Source organism: Aegilops tauschii, unplaced genomic scaffold, assembly GCF_002575655.3.
Source record: "Aegilops tauschii subsp. strangulata cultivar AL8/78 unplaced genomic scaffold, Aet v6.0 ptg000076l_subseq_5457420:6198992_obj, whole genome shotgun sequence".
Classification (NCBI taxonomy): Eukaryota; Viridiplantae; Streptophyta; class Magnoliopsida; order Poales; family Poaceae; genus Aegilops; species Aegilops tauschii.
The window spans coordinates 566,849-576,828 of NW_027332479.1; the positions used below are offsets into that span (position 1 = coordinate 566,849).

Genomic DNA, 9,980 nt, shown 5'->3' on the forward strand with positions numbered 1-9,980 from the left:
GCATGTACTTTGACAATCTTTAAAACAGAAAAAAAGTATTCATGAAAAGCCCAATATGTATGATATGCGGAAGCAAATGATGTTGAAGCATGCTCAGTGTAACACCCTGGGAATCATGCTACAGTAACTCCCTGTGATTAAGCTAATCATGTCGCTAAACAGGGCTTGATCACATTTGAATCACCTTCCTTTTCAAACTCCTAGTTCAAACTTCAAATATAATTAAAGTGAAAAATAAAAGTTTTCAAAAACTCAAACAAAAATGTTCAGTGGGTGCCAAATATTACACTGGTAATTATGGTGGAGAAAACACATTTTTATAAAATACCTAAATACTTTTAAATAAAATAAAACAAAAAAGGAAATAAACAAATAAAAAAAAAGAAAACAGAACACAGTCAGAGAAAAAAAAAGGAAAAGGCCCTTTCCCCCCCACTGGACCCGTGGGCCATCTGCACCGAACCCCCCCCGGCCCAAACTGGGCCGCACCCCCGCACCCCCGACCCCGGCCCAGCCCACCTCTCCTCCCTCGCCCCCTTCCCTGTTCCCCCGACCGGGTCGGAACAGGGGCGCGCTCCCGCCCGACCACCTCGCCGGCACCGACGCCGGAGAGGATAAGGTCGCCTGCGGCCCCCGCCTCCTCGGGCCCCTCTCCCACTCGCCCCGCTCACTCTCGGCCCCTGCGCCTCCCCCATCCCCTCTCCTTCGCGCCGCTCCTTGCTCCCCCCATCATCCCGAGCGCCTCCGTCGCCGCCCGCCGTCGCAGCCGCGGCCACCGACCCTCCATCCCCTCGCAGACGTGCTCAATAGCCCCGTCGTCGTCCCCTACGCCTCCTGCCACCTCGGGCTGGAGCTCGGAGCCCCTACAGCGACCGCGACGACTTCATCTTCCTCCTCGACCACCTCGGATCGCCGCCACCCGTTCGTCGTCATCAAGCCTTCCCCGCGCCCGCTTAGCACCTCTGCAGACCCCCTGTGAGCATCTCTATCCTTCCCCTCACTCAACGCGCTCGATTGCGAGCTCTAGCAACTGATCCGCCATCGGCCGAAATCTTGCTCCGCCGCTCACCTCGCCGTCGCGGCCACAGCTCACGCAGCTGGCGTTTGAGCACACCATCGTGCTCAACATCTCCGTAGGATGCCGTAGCACCCACTAGCTCTTTCCCTCATGCCCCCTGCGTCTTTCCCGTCAGTGCCGTGCTCTGGTCGCCGCCTCGGCTCATCGCCGGTGCCATTCCCGACCACCTCGGCACCTGCCGCTTGCCGCGCCCGACACGCGCGAGCGTCAGCTCATCGTAGGACCTAACCACGCTCCAAATGGGCCACTGTGGCCGATTCCCGAAGCTCACCCGCGCCGCGCCGCCGCATTGGGGCTCGCCGGAGCCCCTCTCCGGTGCCCTGCCGACGTGGCCGGTCGGGCCCCACCCCAGTGCCCCTGCCAGTGGCCCCCACGGGCCCCAGTTGACTGGGTTGACCCAGTCAACTGCTGACTGGGCGGGCCCAGTCACTGACATGCGGGCCCCTCCGCAAAAATTAAAAAAATAAAGAAAAAGAAAATGTTTTATAAATAAAAATAATTAGTTTAACTAAACACTCACTGACATGTGGGGCCCACCCCTCTAATTATACTGTTAGATTAGTTTAATTAAGTATTAGACTAACAGAGGCTGACATGTGGGTCCTACTGGACCCACCTGTCTGGTTTGACTGGTCAGCCGACCTGTTGACTTGCTGACGTCAGCATTGCCCCATGCTGACGTCATAATTCATTTTTCTTAATATAAATAATTTCAGAAATTCAAATAAACTTTGAAAATTCATATCTTTTAAACCGTAACTCGGATGAAAATGTTTTCTATATGAAAGTTGCTCAGAACGACGAGACGAATCCGGATACGCAGCCCGTTCGTCCACCACACCTCCCTAACCTATCGAACTCGCAACTTTCCCCCTCCGGTCCGTCTGTCCGAAAACGTGAAACATCGGGAATACCTCCCGGATGTCCCCCCCCCTTCACCGGTACCACCTACTGTCGCGTTAGGACACCCCTAGCACCGCTCATTGTCATGTCACGCATCGTCATGCTTATGTTTGCATTGTATTTACTGTTTCTTCCCCCTCTTCTCTCCGGTAGACTACGAGACCGACCCTGCAGCTGCCCAGTTCGACTACGGAGTCGACGACCCCTCCTACTTGCCAGAGCAACCAGGCAAGCCCCCCCCCTTGATCACCAGATATCGCCTATTCTTCTCTATACTGCTTGCATTAGAGTAGTGTAGCATGTTACTGCTTTCCGATATCCTATCCTGATGCATAGCCTATCCTTGCTACTACTGTTGTTACCTTTACCTGCAATCCTACATGCTTAGTATAGGATGCTAGATTTCCATCAGTGGCCCTACATTCTTGTCCGTCTGCTGTGCTACACTATCGGGCCGTGATCACCTGGGCGGTGATCACGGGTATATACTTATATACTATATACATGACACATGTGATGACTAAAGTCGGGTCGGCTCGTAGGAGTACCCGCAAGTGGATCTTTGTGGCGGAGCGACAGGGCAGGTTGAGACCGCCTAGGTGAGAGGTGGGCCTGGCCCTGGTCGGCGTTCGCGGATACTTAACACGCTTAACGAGATCTTGGTATTTGATCTGAGTCTGGCCATTTGGTCTATACGCACTAACCATCTACGCGGGAGTAGTTATGGGTATCCCGGCGTCGTGGTATCAGCCGAAGCCTTCGTGACGTCAGCGACTGAGTGGCGCGCGCCGTGTTGGACCGCTTTGACGCAACCGCCGTGATCGTGTGGGTTGCTAGGTCTGCTCGCGGCCGCGTTCGCAACGTGTAGGTGTGCATAGGGCGATGGGCCCAGACCCCTGCGCGCTTAGGATTAGACCGGCGTGCTGACCGCTCTGTTGTGCTTAGGTGGGGCTGCGACGCGTTGATCTTACGAGGCCGGGCATGACCTAGAAAAGTGTGTCCGGCCAATTGGGATCGAGCGTGTTGGGTTATGTGGTGCACCCCTGCAGGGAAGTTTATCTATTCGAATAGCCATGTCCCTCGGTAAAAGGACGACCCGGAGTTGTACCTTGAGCTTATGACAACTAGAACTGGATACTGAATAAAATACACCCTTCCAAGTGCCAGATACAACCCGGAGATCGCTCTCTAACAGGGCGATGAGGAGGGGATCGCCGGGTAGGATTATGCTAGGCGATGCTACTTGGAGGACTTCACTCTATTTTCTTCTATACTCTGCAAGATGGAGATGTCCAGAAGCGTAGTCTTCGACAGGACTAGCTATCCCCCTCTTATTCCGGCATTCTGCAGTTCAGTCCACTGATATGCCCCTTTACACATATACCCATGCATATGTAGTATAGCTCCTTGCTTGCGAGTACTTTGGATGAGTACTCACGGTTGCTTCTCCCCCTCTTTTCCCCCTTTTCCTTTCTATCTGGTTGTCGCAACCAGATGTTGGAGTCCAGGAGCCAGACGCCACCGTCGACGACGACTCCCATGACACTGGAGGTGCCTACTACTACATGCAGGCCGCTGACGACGACCAGGAGTAGTTAGGAGGTCCCAGGCAGGAGGCCTTGCCTTTTCGATCGTTGCTACTTTTGTGCTAGCCTTCTTAAGGCAAACTTGTTTAACTTATGTCTGTACTCAGATATTGTTGCTTCCGCTGACTCGTCTATGTTCGAGCAATTGTATTCGAGCCCTCGAGGCCCCTGGCTTGTATTATAATGCTTGAATGACTTATTTATGTTGTAGAGTTGTGTTGTGATATCTTCCCGTGAGTCCCTGATCGTGATCGTACACATTTGCGTGCATGATTAGTGTACGGTCAAATCGGGGGCGTCACACTCAGGAAACTGTAGCTTAAAGCATCAGAACCTTAAATGTGTCTATTTCTGTTTTTTTGAAACAAAGTTAGAAAGTTAAGCATACAAACAAATGGGTAGTGTGTATGGAAAGCAAAATTAGAAAAATAATAATGTAAATTTCTGTTTTTTTTAAAGTTAAGCATGCATTTAAAATATATTAAATGTGTATATAAAATGTTTCTGATGTATAAAAAATATACAATGTGTACAGAACAAAGTAGACATAAAAAAGTAAATGTTTTCAAAAATATTAATCATGTATTTGGACGATGTTAACTGTGTATATAAAAATGATCATGATGTACACAAGAAATATAGAATGTGTACAGAAAAATTAGACATCAAAAAAATTATATGTTTAAAAAAGATGAAAATTAAATTGGAAAATGTTAAACGTGTATATCTAAATGGTTGTCATGCATACAAAAATATACAATGTTTATGGAGAATATAGAGATAAAAAAATATTTTACCAAATGTTAATTATGTATTTTCAAAGTGTTAATAATGTATTTTCAAATTTTTAAATGTGATAAAAAATGTTTCTGGTGTATAAAAAACTGTACAGTGTATATGAGTAAACGTAGACATAAATATATATATAAGTTGTCAAAAATGTTAATTATATATTTAGAAAATGTTACACGTGTATATAAAAATTATTCTTGGTGTATATAAAAAATGTAGAAAGAAAACGAACAAAAACTATAAAATTGAAAAAGAAACACAAAAAACAAAGAAAGCAAAAAAACCATAAAACCCAAAGAATATACCAAAAAATAAGAAGAAAAAAGAAAGAAAAAACAAGAAGATAAAAACATGCTACCATTAATTACTAAAATGTACTTTGTTATTTTCATCGCACCGCAAATATTTGTTGGGCATCACCAAGGACGAATGATAACAAAATGTGTAATGAGATACCTCCAACTAGGTAGATATTTTTGTTATGTAATAAGTTAAAAACATCTTGAGTACACTTCAAAAATCAACCCATCTTTATTTTTTTGGGCAACACCACTTATCATGTTATTTGTCATGTGACATCGTAAAATATTTTAAGGGATATACCGATGTCTCGAGAGTGTGTATGAGGGGTGACTTTTTCTCCCCCGTTGAAATGCATGGGCATGATTTCTAGTTACTCTTAAAGAACACAAAGCCTGCCCTTGTTCGAAAAAAAAGAACCAGAAAGCCTGCCCTACCGTATTGGCTGTTCATCCTCAGGCTCTTCACCCTTGGGAATGTATCCGGTGCACCCGCACTTGTGGTGCTACCGGTGCACCGGATGCAATAGAATGTTTTAAAAATTCTCAAAAATATCTATCACATTAATGCAACATCAATGTTTGACGTCACAAAATTTCGTGTAAAAATATGAAATATTTTTTGAGATACAAAAATGACAAATTTTGACATCAGTGTGATAATAGGCCAAATCTAAAGCCCAAGTTATGTTATGTACTATTCAGTATTGAATTTGTTATTTTTTTTTTTAAGTTATGTTTCGAATTTTAACTTGAAATTTTGTGACAACCTACATTGATGTTGTATGAGTGTGCTAAATTTTTTTCAGAATTTTTTAAACATTTTAAATGTGCAATGTGAGTTCAGTGCATCGGTAGCACCACAAGCTCCGGTGCACCAGATATTTTCCCCTCTGCCGCTTGGTCAAACGTCGTGAGTTCGACGTTTTTACATTTTGCATCCTAAAAAAAAGTAAAAATGAAAGCGACCAGACTCAAACCCGAGACTTGCTGCTGCGGAAACCTTGGCTTTGCCACCTAGGCCATGACCTGTCATGATGTTCATTAAGAGATGCCACATATTTAACTATTAGTTGAGCGTTTGAATTCAATAGTTTGAAAATATTTGAGATTTTTCGCACGGTATGAGTGTTCTCAAGGGGGGGCGGCGGTATACTCGATATCGAAACAACATTATTATTATTATTTCAAACGAAAGTAATGTTGGTTTTACATGAACATTGTTTCTGGCAGAAAATAGATTATTAACTATCAAAGTCATATGGCCCTAGCAAGACATTGTTCAGGTCGCCCAGCTTGATCAGCTCCTCGTTTTCGTCGATAAATGTCTGGCTATCCATGTGAAGATCATGCCCGCAGTCGCTGACATGGTCAGTCGCCTTCTCCACACGCTCGGGCAGTTCAAAGGACCACGGGTCGTCGGCGTCGCCCCTGGGGACATGGAAGTCCCTGAGCATGGCGTCGCAGAGATCGAGGGTGCCGATAGCGACATCGTAGTCCACCTGGCAATACCTGAGGCCCAGCGCCTCCTCCGTACCTTTCTTGGCTTTCTAGAGTGCTTCCTTCACCTTGCCGCCGGCAGCTGCCACACGGATCTTGAGGATGTCGACAGCGACAAGGGACAGATCACGGAGGTCCTTGGCCTGGAAGATCCTTTTGTCCGACCGGAGAGTCTGCACGCAGAATTCCTGGGTCACGTTCAGGTGCTTGTTGCGGCAGCTGCTCGAAGCGTTCTTGCAGGTTTCTACCACAAGGTCCACCACCTTGATCTTGTCGCCGCGCCCGCCGGCATGTGCGCGGATGCACACAAAAAGGAGCATGATGGCAACCGAGGAGAAGGCAGCGGTCGCCCGTGCGGTTGCCATTGCTGCAAGGATAGCTGCAATTGTATTGTAGGCTTTGTAGCTGAGAGAGAGGTGGAGATGAATTGATAGTCAGATTTTGTAGTGCAAAGATGGAGGTGGTGTACGGTTCTTGTGACATCTATATAGTGCAGCAGCAGGTTCATAAATCCAATGCAGCTTAGTCACGGATATCCAAATAATTAGTATTCCGGACACTATATGCACAGATATATGTAGATCCACATTTTGGGTGTGCTAGTATTAATACGTGTGGCATGAATGTGTTCTAGTTTTATGTATTTCTAGAGTGAATCTCACTTTATTTCCCCATATCACAAAATGGATTTGGGACATTAAAGGAAGATTATGCGCAGTCTGCCCTTGATAATCTATCTATCTATATCTACGTCTATCTATCTATCTATATCTTCATCTCTATCTCTATCTCTATATCTATACCTATCTATATGTATACTATATACTATATATATATATATATATACACACACACATATCTATCTATCTATCTATCTTGACCTCTATCTCTCTATCTATATTTCTATCTATCTATATCTATACTTCTGCTAATTAGCCACTACCTAGAAATTACCATGTTAATCGGTAAAATTTAAGATAATTGGCAACCCGTGCCCCTTCCTAAATACATTTAATTGCTTACACCCATTTAGGATACGCTTGCACGATGGATATATACGATACACATGCATCATTATTAACCCGGAACACCTTTAAGCTTACATAAAAAATGGCATCCAGGAGACACTATATTAGATAATACTGCCCATGATTAAATAGGAGGAAATCCAATTGTCCATCGAGGTATATGTGCAAAGAGTTAAACATTGATCATTTGGATATCCATGGGGCATATTGCATTTGGAAACCCTACTCAGTGCACTATATATAAACCATAATCATAGGTATGTACTCCACCTCAACCCATCCATCTCTGCACTACAGTTCCATTTGATCCATTCATCATCTCCCTCAATTACAATATATTTTTCTAGCAAGCCTGGCAGCAATGGAAACGGTGCAAACCCACTGCTTAGAATTCTCTGGAATTGTCATCATTCTCCTTTCCGTGGCCATCACCGCTCAAGCTTCTGACACCAAGCCCATGTCATCAAGCATCATGTTGGAAGCATGCAAGAATGTCTCGAGTGACTTCTTCAAGGTGCGCTTCACATATGACTTTTGTGTATCAACGCTCCAGTCAGACAAACGAAGCACCGACGCGAAGGACTACCGCATCCTAGCTCTCGTGGCCGTCAACGCCATGAAGCCCTGAGCCACGGCCATGACGGCCAAGGTTGAGAACTTGATCCATGGTGCCACCAAGGACAAGCTCGCGACTCACGCCCTTGGGTCCTGCCGAGTGGACTACGGTGGCATGGTGAGCACCCTCGAAATCTGCCATGATATCATCGAGAGCTTTGAGATTCGCAAAGGCAACGAAGGTCCGACGCCCTTCGACCTGCCTGATTGCATTGCGAAAACAACCAAAGCCATCAACGATTGCGCTGACAAAACAGAGTTTACGTCGGTTTCAGAAGGGTTAATGAAGGAATATGAGGAGTTATCTATGATGGCCAGCCTCAGCAGCTCTTTGCTACATCTCTACATCACTTCACCTCCTCCTCGTGGACTAGGATTACATATTCCTAGTAACTAGAATTGTATGATGATGGTTAATTAAAATTTGATGTTGTTCATATCGTTTGGGGTATGAAAGCAAATAAATATATAACTTAATTGATGAAGGTTGTTTGTGTGTTAGAATGATGGAGATTGAAAAATCATGCAATCGAGGGTTCATGGGGGATGGTTGTAGGGGTATTTATTAATGGAGGGGGGGCAGTTTGTCCTTACCCTGTTAAGGAACCCAACAATGCTTGGTTGGGGCAGAGTGTGGCCAAGGAGAACATCGGGTGGCAACCACACCTATTGAGTGGTATGGACGGAGAGAAATCGTAAATTTTTCAGTGGCAAAACCCCACCGTTGTGGATGGTGGTAATGATTAGACCTTGTCAAGGGCACATTTATTAGCGTAGGTTGGCACTCGGAACTTATGGGAAACATGCGTTGTTGCCCATACTTGATCTCGATCTGATGAGATATTACATTTCATGCAATTTTTATACAATTTTTGTTCCTAAAAATAATTTACAACTTTGCACTATGGTTGTACGAATACTGTCGGTCTGTTCCTCTCAAAACTTCATGTTTCAGCTACATGGCAGAGCCACATCAACAACATGATTCAGAAACCACTGAGCTCGATCCGTCTCCATTTGTACTAACCACTGAACTCTATCCATTACACTGGCGTTTGGATTATATAGCAATACATTCAGATCAATCACGTTTGAACCCTAGCCCACCACCGGCAAGTTTCCGCTGGCCAGGTTGACGTGTACGTATCAAAACACCACTAAACACAAGTGTTTGATCAGCTGACCCAAATAACTTCAACTGGTTTTATTGGGGGTTGTTTGTTTCCTTTCAAATATAAGTAAGATGTGGATTACTGAGGCCGATGATCTATGATTGGGAAACATTACAAAGGAAAGTCTAATGTCCTTAAACAGAATTGGATGGGATTATCTTGTTCCATAGGCGGCCCAAACTACTCATTAAGTTATCGTGCTCAATGTATTAAGGCATCATGATATTTGCACTACATAACTGTTACATAACCTATTGTCGGTGGGCCAAATTGTTTTCCTTTTACATTGGGCCCAGTTTTTTTCCTCCTACTCTGCATGAACTACCTAGTATTTTGTTAGGTCTGCCATATGGTCCTCAGAAATAAGAGAGGGCTTGAGGTACACATGCAAAGTTGTCGCCCCATTGAGCAGGTTAAGCTGTCTGGGACGCCGGGAATATACCTGGCCATGGGCAGCCCTGCCCGGACGGCCTGACCTGACCCGACCTGAAAAAGCCCGACCCGGCCCGGCCTGGCCTTGCCCACGGGTCGGGCCTGGTCCTAGATTTTGAGCCCGAAGGCTAGGCCCGGGCCCGCCATATTTGCGATTTAACAAAGAGGCCTGGCCGGCTTTTACACTGGCGGGCCGGGCTTGGGCCTGATTTTTAGGACCGCCGCCCGGGCCAGGACGGGCCTTGGTTTTCTACACCGGGCTTGGTTAGGCCTGGCCCGAAGCCTGGCCCAGCCCGAGGAATGGCCATGTATAGTCGAGAAGAGCTTTCTATAATAATCGAGGATGATGGGAAATTCTAATTAGGATTTGATGAAGAGCTCGTAATTATTGATTTTTTTAGTAGTTAGCAATTGTGAAAATAGCACAACTTTCCTCCTTTTCTCCCATAAATTTGTTGGTGAAATAACATTATCACTTAGACAAAGCACATTTTTTCTCTCTTTGTCACATATATGGCCCATATATCATTTAGTTTCTCCTTAGTGTATCATGTTCGACCTTTCAGGTTTGGATC

The 9,980-nt window shown here is 45.4% G+C and overlaps 1 long non-coding RNA gene and 1 pseudogene across 1 annotated transcript; one reads left to right on the top strand and one right to left on the bottom strand.

Moving 5' to 3' along the window:
* Positions 1-5,811: 5,811 nt before the first annotated feature.
* Positions 5,812-6,817, bottom strand: LOC141028335 (uncharacterized; annotated as a pseudogene).
* A 184-nt stretch (positions 6,818-7,001) lies between these two features.
* LOC141028336 (uncharacterized) lies at positions 7,002-8,286 on the top strand. Its single transcript, XR_012190587.1, has 2 exons — positions 7,002-7,443; positions 7,534-8,286. It is a non-coding gene; the product is annotated as an uncharacterized lncRNA (long non-coding RNA).
* The last annotated feature ends 1,694 nt before the right edge of the window (positions 8,287-9,980 follow it).